This window comes from Mustela nigripes, chromosome 7 (assembly GCF_022355385.1).
Source record: "Mustela nigripes isolate SB6536 chromosome 7, MUSNIG.SB6536, whole genome shotgun sequence".
NCBI classification, from domain to species: domain Eukaryota; kingdom Metazoa; phylum Chordata; class Mammalia; order Carnivora; family Mustelidae; genus Mustela; species Mustela nigripes.
Window position 1 is genome coordinate 21,565,534 of NC_081563.1, and position 20,848 is coordinate 21,586,381.

The 20,848-nt window shown below is 46.9% G+C and overlaps 1 protein-coding gene across 2 annotated transcripts in view; it reads left to right on the forward strand.

Annotated features, from left to right (window-relative positions):
• Positions 1 to 364: 364 nt before the first annotated feature.
• The window catches only part of MAPRE3 (microtubule associated protein RP/EB family member 3), a 52,540-nt gene continuing 32,056 nt past the window's right edge, over positions 365 to 20,848 (forward strand). The window contains exon 1 of one of the 2 annotated variants that reach the window (XM_059405296.1): positions 365 to 546. The gene's annotated coding sequence lies outside the window, so the exon portion shown is untranslated. The remainder of the gene's footprint in view (positions 547 to 20,848) is intronic. The other variant, XM_059405295.1, reaches the window with a different exon arrangement.

The following is a 20,848-nucleotide window of genomic DNA, read 5'->3' on the forward strand; positions in this document are numbered from 1 at the left end:
GACAGGAATCCGTCTTCTGGCTACTACGGAGTCAGGTGTAAATGGTTGTTCCTTCTGCGATTAGTTCGGCAGGGTGGAGGAATTGTTACCCTGTTGCTAAGGAAAAAGGAAGGGGCTGTTCCCAGTTGCCATGGTGACGAGGTAAGAGCGTTCCCTCGGTACCACCGTAAATTTATGAGGCGGTTTCTTCTCCTTGTTGCTATGGCAATGTAAAGGGACTGTTCTCGTTGCCCCCCTCCTCTGTCCCCCCGCCGCCGTCGCTAACACAAGGTGGAGGTTGGAGCTGTCCTTCCCTCGCCGCCCAGTTGCCTTGGAGACGGCGGGTGCCCTGGCCCCGCCCCGCTCGGACTGACAGCGGTGGCCGCATCGCGCCTGCGCAGTGCTCTCTTCCCCCGCAGTCCCTGTGCGTTGAAGCCGGAGACCGCGGCGGCCTCTGCTAGGACCCTTCGCCCCGGAGCCGCGGGCCGGAGCCGCAGCCTCAGCCGCAGCGCCCCCCGCCGCCTGTCCCCCCGCCCCGCCGCCTCCGCCGGAGCAGCCTCGCGCACTGTGAGTCCGGGCCGAGGCGACCGACGCTGTGGGGGCTGAGTCAGCGGGAGGCCCGGGCCCGGGCGGGGGGAGGGGAACCGGGCTGCCCCCCTCGCCTCCCCACCCGCGCCCCCGCCCCCCCAACCGCACCTCACCGCCGCCGCCTCTCTCCCTCCATCCCTCTCTCCCGGGGTCCCCGCGGCGGCCGTCAGGCCTTCGAGCCACTCCCCCTCCCTGCCCTCCCTCCGGACCCACCTCGGGGGCTCCTTCCCACTAGAGGTGCCGCCACCCGGGACTGATCCCCCCCGGCATCGCCCCGAACTGCCTCCGGTCCGGCCTTGTCGCTTCTCCTTACTCTTCTTGGGCCTGACACCTCCGGCCTCTCTGGTTTTCCCCAGTGATATGCCAGAAAAAGAGTGACAAGGGAGAGGGCGAGGGGAGACTTGGGGGAGGGGGGGGGATATTCTGCCTGCCCAGACCTTGGGGCCTCAGGTTTCTTACCCACAAACTCCTGCCCTGGCTGGTGTGGGGAAGCAGGTCTGGACAGTTCTGACTGTTAAGAGCTTGTGGGGCTTTCGGAATAGATTTTGCCGAGAAGGACTGAGCCCCATGATGATTAGCTACTGTTTAGTGAACACCCGCTAGTGCATGGTGGCCTTCTAGTGGGCTGGGCCATTGCCTTGGCGGGCGCTACGGAGAGGGACTAGAGGTAGTGGCGGGAGGGGAGGGGGAAGGCTGCGCTGGGAAGCTGAAGTTCCTGCGCTTCCGGTGTGTTGTTGTGAATAAGCACCTTGCAGTACTCTTTAGTATGCGTTTTTCATTTTTAATTTATTTAGTTTTTGCTGTACAACCCTGGTATAATATGAGGTCTGCTATCATCCGTAGCAAGGGCTTACTGTTTGTATGTTGAGGGGTTGTGGCAGGAATTAATCTCGGATACCTGTAAATACCATGTAGTAACCAATTGGGTGACAGTGAGTTTTAGCATAAGGTGCAGAGTGGAGAAGAAGGAGCATTTCTCTACATGTAGGTCTGCGGCCTGTACCACCACCACCCCTACCCCCCCCACCCCCTCCTGCCGCTGTGGGTCTGTGGGGCCTGCCACCCCATAGGACTCCAGCATATCTGGGCAATTCGCTGAGTTATGTTTGCTACCAATCCACCTGCCCACCCTGCATCCCCGATCTTGGAGGATCCCAAACTGTTTTCTTTTTCCAGCAGAAATAGAGCTGAAGTCAGAGTTGGTGCCCGCAGCCAGAGGCCCTCTTAATAAACGTGCCTCAACTCGAGGGCTCCTAACTACTATGCATGTATCTAACTGCCAACTTCCTTTGATTCTTTTTTTTTTTTTTTCTGCCTTCCAGATTCCAGTGTACTGTTAGCAAATATGTGTAAATATCAGGCAGTTAAAGCCTACAAGAGGCTTTGTATTTTTTTACTCCAGGCTGCCAAAAGAGTAGATAGTTTACTTCTAAAAATCATGGTGAAGGACCCACTAATTTTGCAGTTCTGGGGATTGCAGACAGTGAGAAATAATGATTTTGCTCCTTGACTTTGCTCAATCATGGCCTATTGGCAGCCTTCTCAGAGCCACTCCCCACCCCCATGCCCATCAGATTAGTTTACAGTAGCAAAGACGGCTGTCGCCCTAGTTTTAAACATAGAGATGAAGTTTGGGAAACCTACAGCCCCCATGCAGGAAGGCAGTTTCTTCTGTTTCGAATGCCAGTCTGGGGTTTGGCGGGATGCACCTGCCTGTGGGGTGATGGGAGCTGTGGGGCCTGACAGTTACATTCCTTCTGTGTGGTCCTCTGTGTTGCATAGCTCACCGAAATACCCGGGCAGGGCAGGAGCAGACAGCTGTGCTGGAGAGCTGCTCCTCCTGGGTCGAGTGTATTTTGGGAATCAACAATATTACTAGGGTGGAGGGTTGTGAATTAAGAAGCAAGAAAATGTGTCAAGGCTAGATAGATGAGGAGGGTGTGAGCAAAATGTTCCCTTTCCAGTTTGCTCTGGGATGAACATTTTCAGAGCATCACAGTGGTTTTTATATGGGTTAATTTGCCTTTGAAACTCGTACCAGTGTTTTATGAGATAATGATGGAATGCTTTCTAAATGGTTACTATTGGGAAACAGACCTGTGTCTCGCATGTTGCCTACCCAGTTGTTACCGAATGTAATTGTTAAGATCAGGGAGAGGGAAACAATTTGAATGAAGTTAGACCTAAATCTATGTAATTTTTGTTGTGGCTTTATAGCATTATGTTCCTTTGGTTCTCAGACACATCAGCAATTTACCAAAAGTTTTGAGTAAAACAATTTGCTACAACCAGATCAAAATATATATGTTGATTCTAAGTCACATCCTAATTTCAGGAACAATAAAATAGCCAGGAAGTGGCAAGACTTGAAGGTGAGATTTGTGTGTTTTAAAACTGAGAAAGGGTGATATTTATAATATCTCTGGGTATGTGATGATGCTATTAGTGACCTACCATCCTGAGAATGCTTGCATTGTGAAGACGGATTTTCTCCCAAGTCCTTCCTCCAAGCGAGCCCACTTTATGGGGTTATGTGTGTGAGATGATTGACTGCCGTTAGGCACAGTACTTGGCTACTGAACAGAGGGAAGTTCCCAGGTCAGAATCCAACCCAAGGCCTTATTATGGTACCTTCCAGAAGCTGAGCCAACTAGCTGGCAGCAAATGTTTTATGAGCTATACATGAATTTGGCTGAGTAACATCTTTCAGAAGCTGAACAGAAACTATTGTTTTTCTCAAGCAGAACGCATCTGCCCTGATTTGTTTACAGATACATTTGTAAAGACCCTAAAGTAAGTCCAGGCCCTGTACAGTGTTAGATGTAGAGGGGACTTCAGATGACATAGCTCAGTGTTCTCGTTGCCAGATTTTAGCGTGAGACACCAAGAGTTAAGTGACTTGCCTAAAGTCACCCAGCTAGTGTAGAAAGTATATGAATAACCCGTTGTAAACTGTGTGCACCATACAAATGAATGTTGGTGGTTACTAGTGGCTGAGTCAGAATTAGAACCCAGATTTCTAGAGCTAGTCTACAATACTACATTGTCTCATCCCTCATGTTTAATATTCCAGAGGGTTTTAATAAAAATAATTTAGCAGTCTGTAATTAGTCCTGTAGACAAGGGCTTGTTTTATTATCCGAGATGGTGCAGAGCTAGGTAAAATCTAGTGTCACACAGTCTAATTAAATATTTATTCTTGCCACCTTAAAAATAATAATTTTGCCTCACATATGCTGACACTAGGAAGGTTTTCCTTTCAAAACTTTGCATCATCTAATATAAAGCAAACGTGAAGGGGGGGACTTGCCGTCCTCTCAACTTGGCATCCATGGACCGTTGCATCCCAGCAGGCAGGGTGCAGGGGGCTGAGAGGGGCCAAGAGGAGCAGTAAACTGGATTATCTTCCAGCTCCCAGACTGGAACCTTCTGTAGTTCCGGGAAGCCCCAGTGAGATTTCTAACCCTTCTCCTGGAGAAAGTGAGGCAGTCTGGCCTCTGGAAGCAGACAGACCCGAGTTCAAATGTTGGTCCTATCCCATCCTTGCCACGTGGCCTTGGGGGGCTGTGGAACGTCTGAGGGCCATTTGCTCCCCTGCAGGCCTAGGATGATAACCATGTTTTGTAGGCTAGTCATGAGGGTTTAAATGAAAGAAAATGTGTACCTTGTCTGCTTACTAAGACATAACAATCACTATTTCCTATTGCTACGGTATAAGATTTTTTAAAATATACATTTTTGGGGCACCTGGGTGACTCAGTGGGTTGAAGCCTCTGCTTTCAGCTCAGGTCATGATCCCAGTGTCCTGTAATCCAGCCTCACATCAGGCTCTCTGCTCAACAGGGATCCTGCTTCCTCCCTGCCTCTCTGCCTGCCTCTCTGCCTACTTGTGATCTCTGTCAAATAAATAAATAAAATCTTTTAAAAAATACACATTTTTATCATGTCTTAAGTCTATCTTGGACCCTCATTTCAATAGTCTCCATCTCCCAGTAGCGCTCTCATCATGTTTGACATGCACAGAGAGATTTGTCCCATGAAGACCTGGCACTTGCAGTGTTATTCCAACTGCCAAAATAGGAGTATATGAAATGCCCCTTTGTATCCACATATTCAGCTGACCTGGTTATCTGAAAGACTAGCAGGGCAGGAGCACTTGCCTAAGAGAGCATGGACTTTGTGTGTTTGTGTGTGTCATGTGGGCGGTTAGTCCTCCAGTTGGGGAGGCCAGTCTGGGGAGCGAACCTAATTGGAAATGAAAAAGCTGCTGAGCTCTTCCTTGTGACAAAAGCTCCCATGGCCTTCCTTCACTTTCTCTTCTGTTAGAGGTGTAGCTCTCCTCCGTGACTTTGCTCAGATCAGCTTCTGCATCTGCCCAGAAGATCCAGAGGGCCAGGCAAAGGAACTTCCGGTCTTAGCAGGGAAACCTCCTTTCTAGTAAAGAGAGGTAAAGGGAGGTCATTTTGGATGGCGACATTTCCAGAGGGGTCAAGGCAGAGACCACCCAGTATTTACGGAGCCAGGACGACCCGTTCAGATAGAACACAAATGAACTTAAATTTGTATAAATTTCATGTTTGGGGGGAAAATACCCAGGTATAGGCATCTAAAGACTGGAAAGATAAAAACAGTAGGTTTTACCTCTTAGAAGTAGAATTTGGGTATAGAGGAGGGAAAGGGAGATTCAAAGGAGAACTTTTACTTCATGGGCTTCTGTGTGTGAATTGTTATAAGCAACATGTGTGTTTTTGTCATTTCATGCAGACCAGTAGAGTTAGCAGTGGCTGTTTTTCAGTGAGTACATTTTGATACAAAAAAGTCTTTGCCTTTACTTGGAGCCTTCAGTACATGGGGCAGATAGGGTTAGACTGCTTCCCTCCAGCAGGCCAAGCCGGTTTCCACCAAGCCAGTCGTAAGTGAGGGCAGGAAACTCCAAAGTGGCTGCTTCCCTGGCAGCCCAGGATGCTTCATTGACCTGCTACCTCCCCACCTCTTCCTCCTATTTTCCTTCCCTTCTTAAGAACAGTCCCTCTTGCCAGTTGAAGACATCATTACTATTCCAAAATGCTCATCTAGTTTTCAACTGTTCAGGAAATGCCACCTGACCAGATGATCTTTATGAAAAAACCACACCCCTTACTTTACATCAAGAGGGCTTAAAGTTTACGGGCATCTGGGTGGCTCAGTTGGGTAAGCATCTGTCTTCTACTCGAGTCATGATCCCAGGATCGAGCACCATGTCAGGCTCCCTGCTCAGCGAGAACCCTGCTTCTCCCTCTCCCTCTGCCTGCTGCTCCACCTGCTTGTGTGCTCTCTCTCTCTTTCTCTCTCTCTTTCAAATAAATAAATAAATATTTTAAAAAAAAAAAAAGGGCTTGAAGTTTAAAGAACCTCCAGCCTAAGTGCTGGACACACTCTGTGGCATTAGCTGTGTTTTTGATCAGACCTGACCGGTAGAGCACATCTTTCACACAGCTCATTTACTAACTGCTCCTCCTAGGAAGTAAATAATCTGTGACAAAATAATTATGTATTACTGAACTTTAATCTTCCCATAAGTTGGTCAGTTGTGTTTCCTAGCCAGATGTCCTATTATAGAAAAAAGACACACCTATCATTTGGACACGTGCTTTGGCTTGCTAACCAGGAGTGAGGATGGGTTATGCGGAGTAATCCACATTGTCTCCTAATCTTCCCTTTGGCCAAGAGTACAAACTTGTGACAGTTGGCCAAGGTTGGTGAGGCAATCAGTTGCCAAGGATGGCTTTTCCTCAGTGTTGAGTTGACCAGCCAACTAGCCTAAGCCCTTTATCTTTCCCACAAGCATCGTGTCCTACCAACTTTGCTGAACAGGGATGACATAACATTAATGTTTTGAGCTCTGGATGATTCATTTGCCTGAAGTAAATAGGCCTTGACCTATTAAAATGTTTTGATTCCAAGTACAATTATTTTTTTCCCCAAAACTATTTCCTGTATATGGGAGATACATATCACTGTGTGATATGTTTAAAATAACCGAGCAAGAAGCATTGCTTCAAATCTAACCAGTAATTTTGACAATGTATATCAAAAGCCTTGAAAATACATATATCCTCTCTCTCTCTGCCTCCTCTCTGCCTACTTGTGATCTCTCTCTCTCTGTCAAATAAATAAACAAAATCTTAAAAAAAAGGATATATATCCTTAAATCAGAAATTACAGTTCTAAGAATATTTATAAAATCAAGTGTGTTTATGAAAATACTGTACAAGGGGTGCTTGGGTGACTCAGTGGATTAAAACCTCTGCCTTCGGTTCAGGTCATGATCGCAGAGTCCTGGGATCGAGCCCCACATAGGGCTCTCTGCTCAGTAGGCAGCCTGCTTCCCCCTCTCTCTCTGCCTGCCTCTCTACCTACTTGTGATCTCTCTGTCAAATAAATAAGTAAAATCTTTTTTTTTTTTTAAGAAAATACTGTACAAGGGTTTTCATTAATGTAACATTATTTTTTTTTAAGATTTTATTTATTTATTTGACAGAGAGAGATTACAAGTAGTCAGAGAGGCAGGCAGAGAGAGAGAGGAGGAAGCAGGCTCCCTGCCGAGCAGAGAGCCCGATGCGGGACTCGATCCCAGGACCCTATGATCATGACCTGAGCCGAAGGCAGCGGCTTAACCCACTGAGCCACCCAGGCGCCCCCATTAATGTAACATTATTAATGATATCTAACAGTTAAAGCAACTAAAGGGTCAACAATTAGGGATTGGTCAGGTTTGCCCATATAAAGGTACGTGTCTAAACCTACTTCCTAGGAGGAGCAGTACCCTTATGTTTCGTGCGTGTGTACCTCCCTGAACTCTTTTTGAAGGCCTGTGCCCAAGCCTGCTGCAGGCTCCTTCCTCCCTTTGCCTTTGTCCATATTCTGTTCAGCGATCAGCTCAGAGGTCCTTCTTCCTCCAAGGATAGAGAAGGTAGGGTGCCGCCGGTAGCCACCTGATGGGTAGAAGCCCTCTGCAGGGACAGACTGGGCAGTTCCCTCTTCGCTACACCAGGTCCCTGGAGTTTGTGGCTGTGAAAGGACAGGTGGCCCAGTAGCCATCCCCTCACCTCATCTTTCCCGTCCACACATGCACTGTATGCTGCCTCTGTGACCTAGGCCAGAGGACTGAGTCCTGTCTTCTACTAGCAGGGGTGTCTGCTCACCTCGGAGCACTAGGGATCCAGGTTTTAGCATTGAGGGACATATGGCCCATCACACAGCTCGGCCTGTCACACAGTGCTGATGTACATGTTCATTGAACAGAATCTGCCTCCTCTTCCAAATGGTTCTGACTACCCAAACATTTGTCCTGGATGGGGTGGAGGCCTTCCTAGCCTCCTGGGATTATTAGTGAACAAGTCTTTGGGGATGGCTAGCTGGAGACGCTCCCCGCTTGGCGAGAGTGGTTGCCAGAGAGGCATTGAGGGTGTGGTTGTCCTGGTCACCTTGTCATTTAAATGGGGTTTCCTGATTGGTAGGAAATGAAATCTTAGCTTCTCTGAGTCAGCAAGATCATAGTTGGACTAACGTGTGTTGTGCTATGTGAAGGGGCAGGCCTTGGACCACTGGATGAAATTCAATATCTCTTCCCATGTGAGTAGTGTTTCCCTGAAGCCTTCTCTCCCCTGGTGTCATAGTCACTGTGTAGCCAGACTTTTCTGCAGCACCAGACTCTTGGCTGGCAGCCGCCACCCCCAGCTCCTTCCCTGTGGATTATTGCCACTTCTCAGGGACTCTGATTTAGTCTCTGATACGTTCTGATTTTAGATGGGTAGAGTTCACAGTTGAAAGTTTCCAGTTTGGGCATCCTATTAATACCTTTAAGTGACAGGACCACTGCTAAGTACAGAAATGTGTTATGCCGGCCCCAGAATAGCAAGGTGCAGTGTTCTGAGGCTTGATAAGACTCGTATTCCCCAGAAAGTACAGTTTCCAGGCTTATAGGTTAGTCATATGTATTTACATATTTTCTCCTCAGGGCTTTATTCTAAATATACCCTCAACAGGTACTCCTCGGGTCTCCTTTCTGTTTTGTATTCTTACTCACCATGGGATTTAAAAGAAATGAGATTTAACCCCTGTCAATGAGGAGATCGTCGTCTGGTTTGGAAGATAAGATGCGTGTGCAGAATGACCAGGGTACTGACAACATCAGATGTCAGCAACACATCTCAGTGCTTTGTTGTGTAAGATGTGGTCTTGGCACTTAAGGAACTTGGCTAATATTCTGCTGAGAGTTGGACAAAAATGGTACGGCACAACACTCCAAGGGTTTGGGAACTCCAGCAGCAACGGGAAGGGGCGCGTTGGCAGCCCAGAAGTAGGAGTGACCCTGAGCCAGTGAGAACTGGGAGGGCTTCAGCGAGGGAGATGTCCTGGGGCCGGCCTAGCAGGACGGTGTGGGATCCTGTCCACCAGATGACAGAGGAGGGAGAGAGTTTAGGTAAAAGAAGTGAAAAGGACAGTGCATTGTGTGTCGCTAGTACTAGAGAGTCTAACTTCAACTAGGATTGTGAGAGGAAAATCATCACTGTGAACGGAGGTAATTGGAAAAGACTTAACAAAGGAAGCAGAGCCTGAGCTTGTCCTGGGAGTGAGTAGGCCTTCGGGAGACAGGACAGCAGGGGGCACTTTCCAAGAAGCATGGAGTCTGCTGAGGAATGACGGGGAGTGAGTGTGATGAGGACCATAAGCAGACCACCCTTACCAAACTGAGGTTGTGACAGTTTGGGACAACACTGGTGACGTTAGCCAGAAGTTAGGAAGTGGGAGAGGCAGTTTAGAGAGAAGTTTCATTTCAGACATGGAGAACTAGAGGTGACAGCACGAAGCCTCCAAGTGGAGCAGTCAGACAGAACCAGGAGCCGAGGGTGAGGCTGGGATGGAGCTACAGACGTGAGAATGAGCGGCACAGGAGCGGTGGCTTCCCTGCAAGGCGCTCTGTCCAGGGGGCTGGCGTGTAGTGCACGGAGACCAGCGCTCCAAGTGATAGGCTTCAAGAATCATGCACAACTAGGAAAAAAGCAAAGAGGTGTGGGCAAGTTAGGGTGGTTCGGCAGCAAGGGAAGAGAAAAGAGAAAGATGTCAAGAAGAGAGCTTCAGTGCTGCTGGCTTAACTAGACTCAAGGATCTATCCAGAAGAAAATCATGATGATTGCTGAGGGTGTGAGTCCAGTAAAACACTGAAGAAGGAAGCCAGGTTGGGTAGTGTGAAGGGAGAAAGCAGAGGCAATGGATGGTCACCAGAGAGCTGCAACAGGAAAAGGCAGAAAAGTAGTTACCAGTAGCAGCAAGATCAATTATTTTATTATTCTAATTCTTTTTTTTAAAAGATTTTATTTTATTTATTTGACAGACAGAGATCACAAGTAGGCAGAGAGCGAGGGAGGAGGAAGCAGGCTCCCTGCTGAGCAGAGAGCCCGATGCGGGACTCGATTCCAGGACTAAGTAAATGTATATAAAAATTTAATGAGTATATTTTTTGCTTATATAATTTTTATGTATTTAAATGTGCTTCATCTGCAGATTTCTCTGTATCCACATAATCCGTGTCCTTGTTACTTCATATATCCCATTCCAGCACACTTATCTGGAGAGCACTGAGGAATTACATGGAAATGTTGAATCACTCACTATATTGTACGCTAGAAACTAATATAACACCGTTATGTTTACTACACTGGAAATAAAGTTAAAAAATAAATAATAAAAATAAAATAAAAAATTAAAAACAAATGTCCCACTCCTTCTGCGGTGTTCCATTATACGGATACCAAAATATGCTAAACCATCAATCTATTATTGGGCCATTGGGGTATTTCCAACATTTTGCAAATTGCAAGTGTAAATATCTCTGCTCTGAACATCACTGTACAAGCCACTGTTTTCCTTTTGTGGGCTCTTTCCTCAAGAGTGTATCCCCTAAAGTGGCATACAGAGGCAAAGGGTACAAACAATGTTGGATTTTGTTTCGTTTTGTTTTTGTTTTTGTTTTTGATTTTTCCATTTGGCCCATTCCCCCACTCCTCTCCCTCTGGCAACTTCCACTTGTTCTCTGCATTTGTGAATCCTTTTCTGCAGGGTTTTATTAATTGAGATATAACTGACTCATAACATTGTCTTGGTTTCTGGTGTACAACATAGCGATTTGATATTCCTATGTATTGTGAAATGATCACCACAGTAAGTCTAGCTAATATCCATCACCACACACATTGTTACAAGTTGTTTTTTGTTGTGATGAGAACTTAAGATTTGCTCTCTTAGCAACTTCCAGATATACCGCACAGTAACTAGCGACCGTGGCCATGCCCTACAGTACATCCCCGACCGCCTTTCTTCGTACTTTTTGACCGTCACTCATTTCTCCCATCTCTGGCCCCCATCAGTCTGTCTCTGTACCCATGGATTTGTTGTTTGTAGATTCCACATATAAATTTTTGTCTTTCTCTGTCTGACTTATTTCACCTGGCAACATGCCCTCGAGGTCCATCCATGTTTTGCAAACGGCAGGATTTCCTTATCTTTTTATGAAGGAATGATAGTCCATTCTGTATATTACCACATTTTCTTTTTCTTTTTCTTTTTTTTTAAGATTTTATTTATTTATTTGTCAGAGAGAGAGAGAGAACACAAGCAGGCAGAGTGGCAGGCAGAGGCAGAGAAAAGCAGGCTCCCCACCGAGCAAGGGATGCGGGATTCGATCCCAGGACCCTGGGATCACGACCCAAGCCGAAGGCAGCAGCTTAACCAACTGAACCACCCAGGCGTCCCGCCACATTTTCTTTATACATTCATCCGTCAGTGGATATTTAGGTTGCTTCCATGTTATTCTTGTTTTTATAGTAGGCTCATTGTGCATTGTTCTCCACGGTGATCCAGCCAACTTACAGTTAGAGTAAGAGTTTAGGATCAACTTGAATGCTTTCTGATAGTAAGGAGATCTGAACGTGTGTAATGGCAGAAGAGAGAAAGAGTTATTTGAGGACAATAATTTGGATGCAAGAGAGAAAGGGAACAAATGGGAAAGCTCGTGGGGACACCAAGGAAGGGGTAACTTTGCAGAGGAGGGAAGGGCTCCCTTCCACTGAGACTGGTAGGAGGAGAGGGTATGGCCCTTTCTACCCATGACTTGCAGGGCGAAGCCCAGGGAAAATGACTGGCGTTCCTGCCAAGAAAAGACCTTTTCCTCAGTGAAATGGAGCCAAGGCCACTTGCTGAGGTAGGGGTGAGGTCTTGGAGGTCTGAATTAACTGCTGTAAGAAACGAGCCTGGGCGTATGAGAAATGAATAAAAGTCTTGTTCGGAGCCGAGGGCTGACTTGGACCCAGGGACTCCTAACGGGCTAATTCTCTGAAGTCCTCTAGCCAAGGGTTGGGGCATGTTCAGGCCAAGGTTTCTGAGGAGGCAGATTTTTTTTTTAAAGATTTTATTTATTTATTTGACAAGGAGAGAGAGATCACAAGTAGACAAAGAAGCAGGCAGGGGGCGGGGGAGGCAGGCTCCCCCTGCCAAGCAGAGAGCCCGGTGCAGGGCTCGATCCCAGGACCCAAGATCATGACCTGAGCTGAAGGCAGAGGCTTAACCCACTGAGCCATCCAGGCACCCCTGAGGAGGCAGATTTTTTTTTTTTAAGATTTTATTTATTTATTTGACAGACAGAGATCACAAGTAGGCAGAGAGGCAGGCAGCGACAGAGAGGGAAGCAGGCTTCCCGCTGAGCAGAGAGCCCGATGCGGGGCTCAATCCCAGGACCCTGAGATCATGACCTGAGCCGAAGGCAGAGGCTTAACCCACCAAGCCACCCAGGCACCCCAGAGGAGGCAGATTTAAGATGGCATTGAAGCAGCTGGCCCTAAGGTCAGAGGTGGAGGGAGGCGCTACAAATCCTTAAGGTGCTGGATGTCAGCAGGAGGATGCAGAGGAATTACAAGCTCGAGTGAGAACAGAAAGCAGGTTTGGAATATGAGGGATGAGTAGTAAGGAGGGTATTGACAGAAGATTTTAATGTTAAATTTTGGAAGAGGCTGCTTTTCCTTTTAATTATTTAGCTTTATGTAATGTTTGTGGTGTTTTTACATGGGCATGTATTACCAGTACCATTTTTTAAAAATATTTATTTATTTGAGAGAGAGCGAGAGAGTGAGCAGGGGTTAGGGCAGAGGGAGAGAGAGAATCTTAAGCAGATTCCACACTGAACAGGGAGCCCAATGCAGGACTTGATCCCAGGACCCTAAGATCACGACCTGAGCTGAAACCAAGAGGCAGACATTTAGCTGACTGAGCTGCCCCGGCGCCCCACCAGTAACATATATTTTTAAACGAATTTAAAATCTCAGGAGTAGAGCTGTGCCTCCGGAGTGTGGCTGGACGGCTCTGAGATCGCTGAAGGAGAAATGAAGATGCGGGAGGAATCCAGCATCTGGCTCGATGGCTTGATAAGTGTTCAAACTGCGAGGTGTCTCTCCTTGTCAGCCAAGAGGTCCTGTGGCCACAGCTCATCACTGCCGAGCAGCACCCACACATCAGCCTATAAACACCCACACACCAGTAGTGCTTCATACCTGAGGACGTCAACCTTCCCCAGGCTTGGCAGCATTTTCAATGTGATGTTTTGTGGTTCTGGTGTTTATGACCTTCTAACCAGGTGCCCTCCAGAGCCATGGAGGCTGTCCTCCGTGTATATGTTGTCCCCACCCCACCCACCCCATCATGGAGTGTGGCTTCCATGTCAGCCTCACAAATCCCCTCCTGGGGTGCTTCATGCAGGTTACAAACGCCACATCTGTAAACAGCAGCCCTGTTTCTCTTCTGGCCTATATGGAAAGAGGCCCTTCCCTCCTGACCCCTCTTTTTCTCATGGGCTCCTGGGTCACCCACTTTGACTCTGACCCTGACAGACACCCATGGCCTTGGCCTGCATTTCACTTGCCGGATTCACATTACCTCCAGGCTGCTCAACCGAGCCATTTACGGAGCTCACCGTTCCCAGCAGTCACAGGGGCCGATAGCAGGGAGCTGAGCAAGATGGAAATGTGTGGAAAGTCAGGTGCCAGCATCAACATGGGGAGATGGAAAAGTGGGGGCCAGCGCTCTGCACTCTTTCCATGGTCTTCGGCTAAGACTAAACTTTGCCTGGCCATTTTGTAAATGCTGTTTCGCTAAAGCCAGGACTAAGCAGGAGTATGGCTCCCTGCCAGTCCCTACCAGGAAGGAACAAACAGCTTGCGGTGCAGGCCTCAAGCCAGGTGGGGTAGAGCTAACGTGCATTGTTTTGCATGTAGAATTTAATAGAATCTGTGTAAACACAGCCTCCTGCCGTTGCTCTTTTCTCTTTTCTCCTGGGTGGTCTAGGTGAGAATAATTAGTCCTTGGCCCATAACTACTAAATGGAGGAAGAGGACAACTGATGGGCTATAGTATGTGAGAGGCCCTTGAACCTGGAGTTGGGAGACCTGGGCTCGGAGTTATGTGACCACGAAGGAAGCACAACTCTCCCTGATTCCATTTCCTTTTGTGTAAAATGAGGGGTCTTTGCATATTCTGTTCCCTCCCCCTACCTCAGACCATTGTTTTCTGGACTTTTTGGGCTAACTCTCCTTAGCGTCACCTGTCTGGGTCTAAGTGTCATCCCCTCAGAGAAGTGTTTCATGACTCCCAGCTCCACTACAGGCTGGGGCCCCCTCACAGGACTTTTCAAATTGTGGATCTCAAACTTTAATTGGTTGCAAGATCAATTTATTCGGTTGTAACCAGCATTTTGTAAATGAATAGACCAGAAAATGTCCTAGTGCAGAGTTCCTAATAAGAATAAGAATTATTTAAGGAAATTTTTGTTTTATCAAACATGTCTATATGTATACATATATTACTTGAATTATAATGTAAAATACATTTTTTACTAAATGGTTGAAAGCCATTGCTTTCAAAACACTCTAGTTCTGCATTTTTCCTGTGTAGCACTTAATGTAAGTATAGTTACTCGTATGGTTATTCTTTTACTATCTGTCCCTCTCACTAGACAACAAACTCCATGAGTCAAGGACCAAGACTGACTGACTCATCTACATCAGACCCACAAGGAGTTGAGACTCAACAAATAATGGCTGAATGAGTGGCTTTCTGAGGTGTGTTTTGTTGCCCTCAGTTCTAGGTAGCTCTTAGGAGTGACCTTGCCTTCATTCCTAATGGACAAGAGGGCCCAGAAGAGCAGATCTCTGCTCCTCTCTGGGGTGGGAGGAGCCCTGGAACCCAGAGGGCTCAAACCAGCTCCTGTCAAAGGGAACGAGGATGCAGATACCACTGCCACTCCTCTATTCCGAAAGGCCTCACTTGTTCAGAGTCAGCTTTCCAGTAAGGTAGAGACAGACACATTCAAGGAGCAAAGCCCACCACATGCTTCCCTAAAAAACAAAGTTGACTGCTCTAGCACTGCCTCTCCCAAGGGCACATTTCTGGCTCTCCGGGGTGTGGGTGACCAGACCCTGACCTAGGAGCCCACCAAGTTCCAAAGGTAAACTTCAGAAAGCTTTTTCTCCCTGCAGCACCTCCACCGTGTCTGCCAGCACTTCCAGAGAACTGATCTACTTAGCGGGGCATCTTTCTGAAGCTGGCAGGCTAATAGCAGATAGACTGTGCCTTCCCTGATGCAACAAGCCTCTGATCACAGCCCAGAAAACTTCCTACGGCCAGGAAGCCTCCATTAGCAAGACCCAGCCAGGCACCGCTCTGCCCGGAGCTGTTCTGAGATGTGCTAAAGGTCATAACTCAAGAGGACTTGTGACTTTTTTTTTTTTAAAAGATTTATTTATTTGACAGAGAGAGAGAGATCACAAGTAGGCAGAGCAGGAGGTGGGGTGGGGGGAGCAGGCTCCCTGCTGAGCAGAGAGCCTGATTTGGGGCTCGATCCCAGGACCCTGAGATCATGACCTGAGCCGAAGGCAGAGGCTTAACCCACTGAGCCACCCAGGCGCCCCAGGACTTGTGACTCTTGAGGGCACTGGGAGCCCCATGATAACAAGAGGCCCTGTGAGGAGTATTTAAGAAGGTCTAATTCGCCCCTTTAGCTTTAAAACTTATTCTTTGAACTCAGGTGGTCCTGCCAGCAGCTAGCTCTTCGGTGGAAATTTTGTTGTTTGCTGCCTGGAGCAGATGACCTCTTTGGGGGGGTGGGACAGGGAATAACCAATTATTTTAGAGCTCCCAGAACTGTTAGCTGAAACGTCTTAATGTGTACCTTGTATTCAGCTTGGTTTTCTGGAATTGGCAGCTCCTCTAACTGCCTCTCCAAAGAGGCCGCCTATCAGCTTCTCTCAAAAGCTTTCCCAGGTACCTGAGCCACGGTTGGGTTGCTGAAGGCAGGAAGCCAGCTGAGAGAAACAAACAACCGAGAAACCTCCCCCTCCAACCCCCCATCCCTTCCCCACAGGGCACCGGGGGATCCGACAGGCAGTCCTGCACCACTGCCTGCCCGCCTGCCGACTGCCCACTCACCAGCGATTTCTCTGAAGGACACGTGGGAATTTTGGATCTGTCGTCGCATTCTCACCTTAGTAATCTGGGCATCCTCACGTGTAACCGTGCGTTAGCTTTCCCGTGAATTAAAAAGAATTCTTGAAAATCACTATTAACTTGCCTGTATTTCAGAGAAACTTCTAAGAGTAATGTGTGTTTAACTAATAACTTGAGTGTACAGTAGTCATCAAAATCCCCTTTTATGGATAGTAAGTTTAATCAAAATTGCCTCTAAAAGTATTTTAAAATTAAAGCATTATGGGGTGCCTGGGTGGCTCAGTTGGTTGCACGTCCAACTCTTGATCTCAGCTCAGGTCTTGATCTCAGGGTCATGAGTTCAAGCCTCACACTGGGCTGTACGCTGAGAGTGGAACCTACTTAAAAAAAAAAAAAAATTAAAGCACCACAGAAACACATTAAGCAGGAAGTAGACGTCTTCCATGACCTTGTCCCTCAAAAAGAATTACTGCTGCTGTTTTGTTGAATATTCTCACTTTTTTCTACACACATATTATTTCTTTTAAAAAAATATGAGATCTTACTATTTTTCATATACAGAAAATTGGAAAAGATAGAAATGAGTAGTTGAAACATGAAAGCCATTTATAATTCTACCACTCAGATGGTAGCGCTATCACAGGGTGGCTAAGGCACTTCCCCTCTCCCAAAGCCACCCCAGGGAAACCTACAACCCCATTGCAAAGGTGTGCTACTCTACTGCAAAGGCAGCTTTAAGGCCAGACCCTCTTCTAACGCCCCTTCCCACCAGACCACTAGCCCTCAGCCCCGCCCCTGCAGAAAACCTGGTGCTGTCATTGGCTGTTTACTACAGTGACCATATCATTGCCTTTTCTTCCAATTTTTAACAAAATTAGAATCCTATCCATTTACAGTTTTTCTAGCAGTCATTTTTAAGTCCCAGTGCAGGACACAAATAGAAAGCACTTCCCATTGCTACAGATAGCCGTGCATTTGCTTTGGTCCCACATAGCACAATTTCCAAGACCCTCACATAATAACATGTTGGGGGTCTTTGTTTTGACCTCCCCTGTGGAAGACACTCTCACTAGTGGAGAAACAGAAACGTAGGGCCAGTGACTTGTTTTAGAGCAAAATAAAACTCTGGCTTAGTTCAACTTACTTATAGGTGTCTAAATGCCCAATATCACTGGCTGAATTGTCTACATTTGCTGAAACTTCTGGGCAGAAGTAGAAGGGACATTCCTAGGTCCTGAATTCTTCCTTTCCTAGCCTGGACATCAGCTGCTCGGTACCATCTAGATAGCTGTGCTTCAGCCCTGAGACAGGTTGGTAAGACATGTGCCATAGAAACTCTTTTCCTCCCTTTGGGGAAGGACCCCGGCCTTTCCCCAGTCGGTCGGAATCCCAGCTAGGCCAACCCCCCAGTTCTTGACCTGTTTCACAGTGTTCTCGTTCTCAATTCTCTTCCACACATCTCACTTCTCCGTGTGCAAACACAGCTAGGGAGAGTTCTGACAGTGTGGATCTGAGCAGGTGAAGCCATTCGCAGAAGGGAACTGGCAGAAGTAGGCTCTGGAGACCCACTCCACTACTTCAAGTTTGGCCCTTATCAGTGCCAAGACCACCGAGCCATCAACATAATCCAGAGCAACCTCCATGAGTGAGAGCAAAGAGGGACTCACAGCTGAGAGTGTGGGTGAGGGCAGGTAGGATCAGCCTGTGGGGCAGGTTCCTAGGGAAGCTGCAACAAATTTCCACCACTTAGTGTCTTAGAAAAACTCCAATCTTTTGTACAGTTCTGGAGGTCAGAGTCCAGAATCAATGTCAGTGCAGAGTGGGCTGAATGGTAGTTCCTCCCCCAAACCTGTGAATGTCACCATATATGATGGAAGAATGGATATTACCTTCTATGACAAAAGGTGTGATTAAAGATCTGGAGAGGAGGAGCTTATCCTGGGTTATCTGGGTGGGCCCCAAATGCAGTCACATGTATCCTTCTAAGAGGGAGGCAGGAGAAGTTTTGAGAGAGACGAGTAGGGGATGGTGGGACCAGAGGCAGAGATGGCAGTGATGTGGTCACAAGCCAAGGAGTGCCTGGAGAAACTATAGGAGGCAAAAACAGATTTCCCCTAAGAGCCTTCGGAAGGAGTACAGCCTTGCTGACACCTTGCTTTTGGACTTCCGGTCTCCAGGACAGTGAGAGAATATATTTCTGTTGTGTTAGGCCACTCAGTTTGTGGTAACTTGTTACAGCAGCCACAGGAAACTACTGTAGTGGCTAAAATCAAGGTGCTGGCAAGGCTCTAGGAGAAAATTCATTTCCTTGTCTTTTCCAGCTTCTAGAAGCTGCCTGCATTCCTCAGCTTGTGGCTCTGCATCCCTCTGACCTCTGCTGCCATCATCACATCTTCTCTCTACCCTTCTGTACTCACCTCTTACAAAGACCTTTGTGATTATATTAGGCCCACCTATAATCCAAAATAATCTTCCCGACACAAAACCCTTAACTTAATTACATCTGCAAAGCCCTTTTGCCATTTAAGGTAACCTCTTCCCAGGTTCCAGGAATTAGGACATGGACATCTTTCAGATGAGAAAGTATCAAAGGAAAACTTCTTTGGGCAGAAGTAGACAACCGGGAATGCATTACCCCCACAGGTTCTTCTAGGTAGAAATTGTAGAAGGGCTGAGGTCAGGTGTGGTGAAAAGGAGGAGCGAGGACGGAGCCAGGCAATGTGAAGTTCTCCCTCTAAGCTTTCAAGGTGATGATGAGTGTCTTGGGGATGGGCTCCTACACACTTACCTTTGGGACTTCTTAGGTGGACTAAGCTGAATGAGTCTGTAGGGCATTGCATGCAGCCATCAGACATAAAACTCGTGCCTTTGGAGACACACCACCCTGCAGATGAGCCACAAGTTGAGTCACAAGAAGTGTACATAGTACCGGGATTAGAAGTAATGGGGCAAGGTTGTTGTAATGGGAGTTACAGGGCACGAGAGAAATATATGGGTCCATTGTAAATAATGGAAGCCTTTCATGCCAGGTGCTTGTTTGTCAGAAGGGAGAGTGAGAAGCTGAAGAGCCACCGTTTGGAACACGTTTCCATCTAGAGGCAAGAATTCGGTAGAAAGCCATCCATAATAGTTACTCTCAAAGGCAGATGGAATGACTTGAGGCGATTTGAATCTACATCAAGACCATCAAAAGCAGAGTTTCATTCTGCTTCTGCCTATCTCTCCAGCTCTGAGAAAGAATACTTTCTTCCTCAGAAGTAAATAAAACTTCCTACTTGGAAAGGGTGAGAAGGCATTAATTATTAATGTTTATTTTCATATTTACAGATGAAAGGCATGCCAACTTCAAAGAAATAGTCGGGACTGGGGAAGAGAATTAATTCTCAGCATTAAAATTATCTACTAGAAAACACTTGGAATGTTTTGAAAGTTTTTCATGATTGAATATAAAGTTGGAGAATTTTTAAAAGAAATTTGACAACCAATAAAGAGACCAGGAAGAGTCTCTTAAAACAGAAATGTGTGTGTTCGTAATCACTCAAACTCATTTCTAGGACAAGACAGTAGACCTGCATGCTTGCAAAACACAATGAGAAGTTATGGTGAATGCCTCGGAACCTTGCCAGATAATTAACGGCTTAAGTCTGCTTCAGCTCCTCTTTTTATAACACAGAGGTCTGAGACTCCAATTAACGAATTTCACTTTAAAAAGCAATAGCCTGTTGGATGCTTGCTCCAATTTAGAATATAAAGCTCGAGGTAGGGGACAAAAAGAATCCATCATCCTGGGGCATCTCTCCGTAGTCAGCCCTACTCCCATCTTGTGGGCAGCTGGAGGCTGGGTTCTATTTTTTTGTTTTGTTTAAAGATTTTATTTAATTATTTGTGAGAGAGACTGAGAGAAGGACAGGGGAGAGGGAAAAGCCAGATGCGGGGCTCAATCCTGGGATTCCAGGATCATGACCTGAGCCAAAGGCAGACACTCAACTGACTAAGCCACCCAGGTGCCCCTGGAGTCTGGGTTCTAATGACCAAGGCCATTGTTACATGGTGTGTCTCTTGGCCCACTGGTCTGAGCAGCCACAGCGATGGGGCACCAGTGTGTTTCACGGGACCAGCTTCCTGACTTGATGGAAAGGGAGGATCCTTTTGGACGGTTCTTTAATACAAGGACTTCCAGTGTCTCAGCATTCTGGGATGCTATGAGGTAATATCTGTCTCAGTCTCTAGCTCTTTTATTTAAATTTGCATATGTGATCTTCGAGAAAGAACACAGTGTACACTTAGCTTCTTTTTAAATGTTGGCAGAAGAGACCAATTAGCTAAGTGGACAGTAAGAGCTGTGACCCTTCACTGAAATTTTTTTCAGCATCCATATTGGAAGTCAGCACATTTCTTTGTATTTGTTTCCGAAGTTGCTTTACTCCATCACAACATTCTAGAATCCAACCAGAAAGAAGACTGAAGCTTTTGGGGATGAGGGGAAAATGCAGTGTAAAAATTCATGCTTTCCCATGACTCAGCTTAATGCTGGTCAGGCCACTGATGGTTCACGGTGACAGAAGCAGGGCTGGTAAATGGAAAAATCTTGCATGTGCTCTCTAGAGCCCAGTGGTCTCTAGTGTCGTCCTGCCACTGACTCATAAGGAAAGCCTGTGAAAAATGCAGACTTCTGAGTCCCAGCCCCCATCTGTCTCTCTCAGGAGATGGGCTTGGAAATCTGCATCAGTAATAGAGCAGTCAGATGATT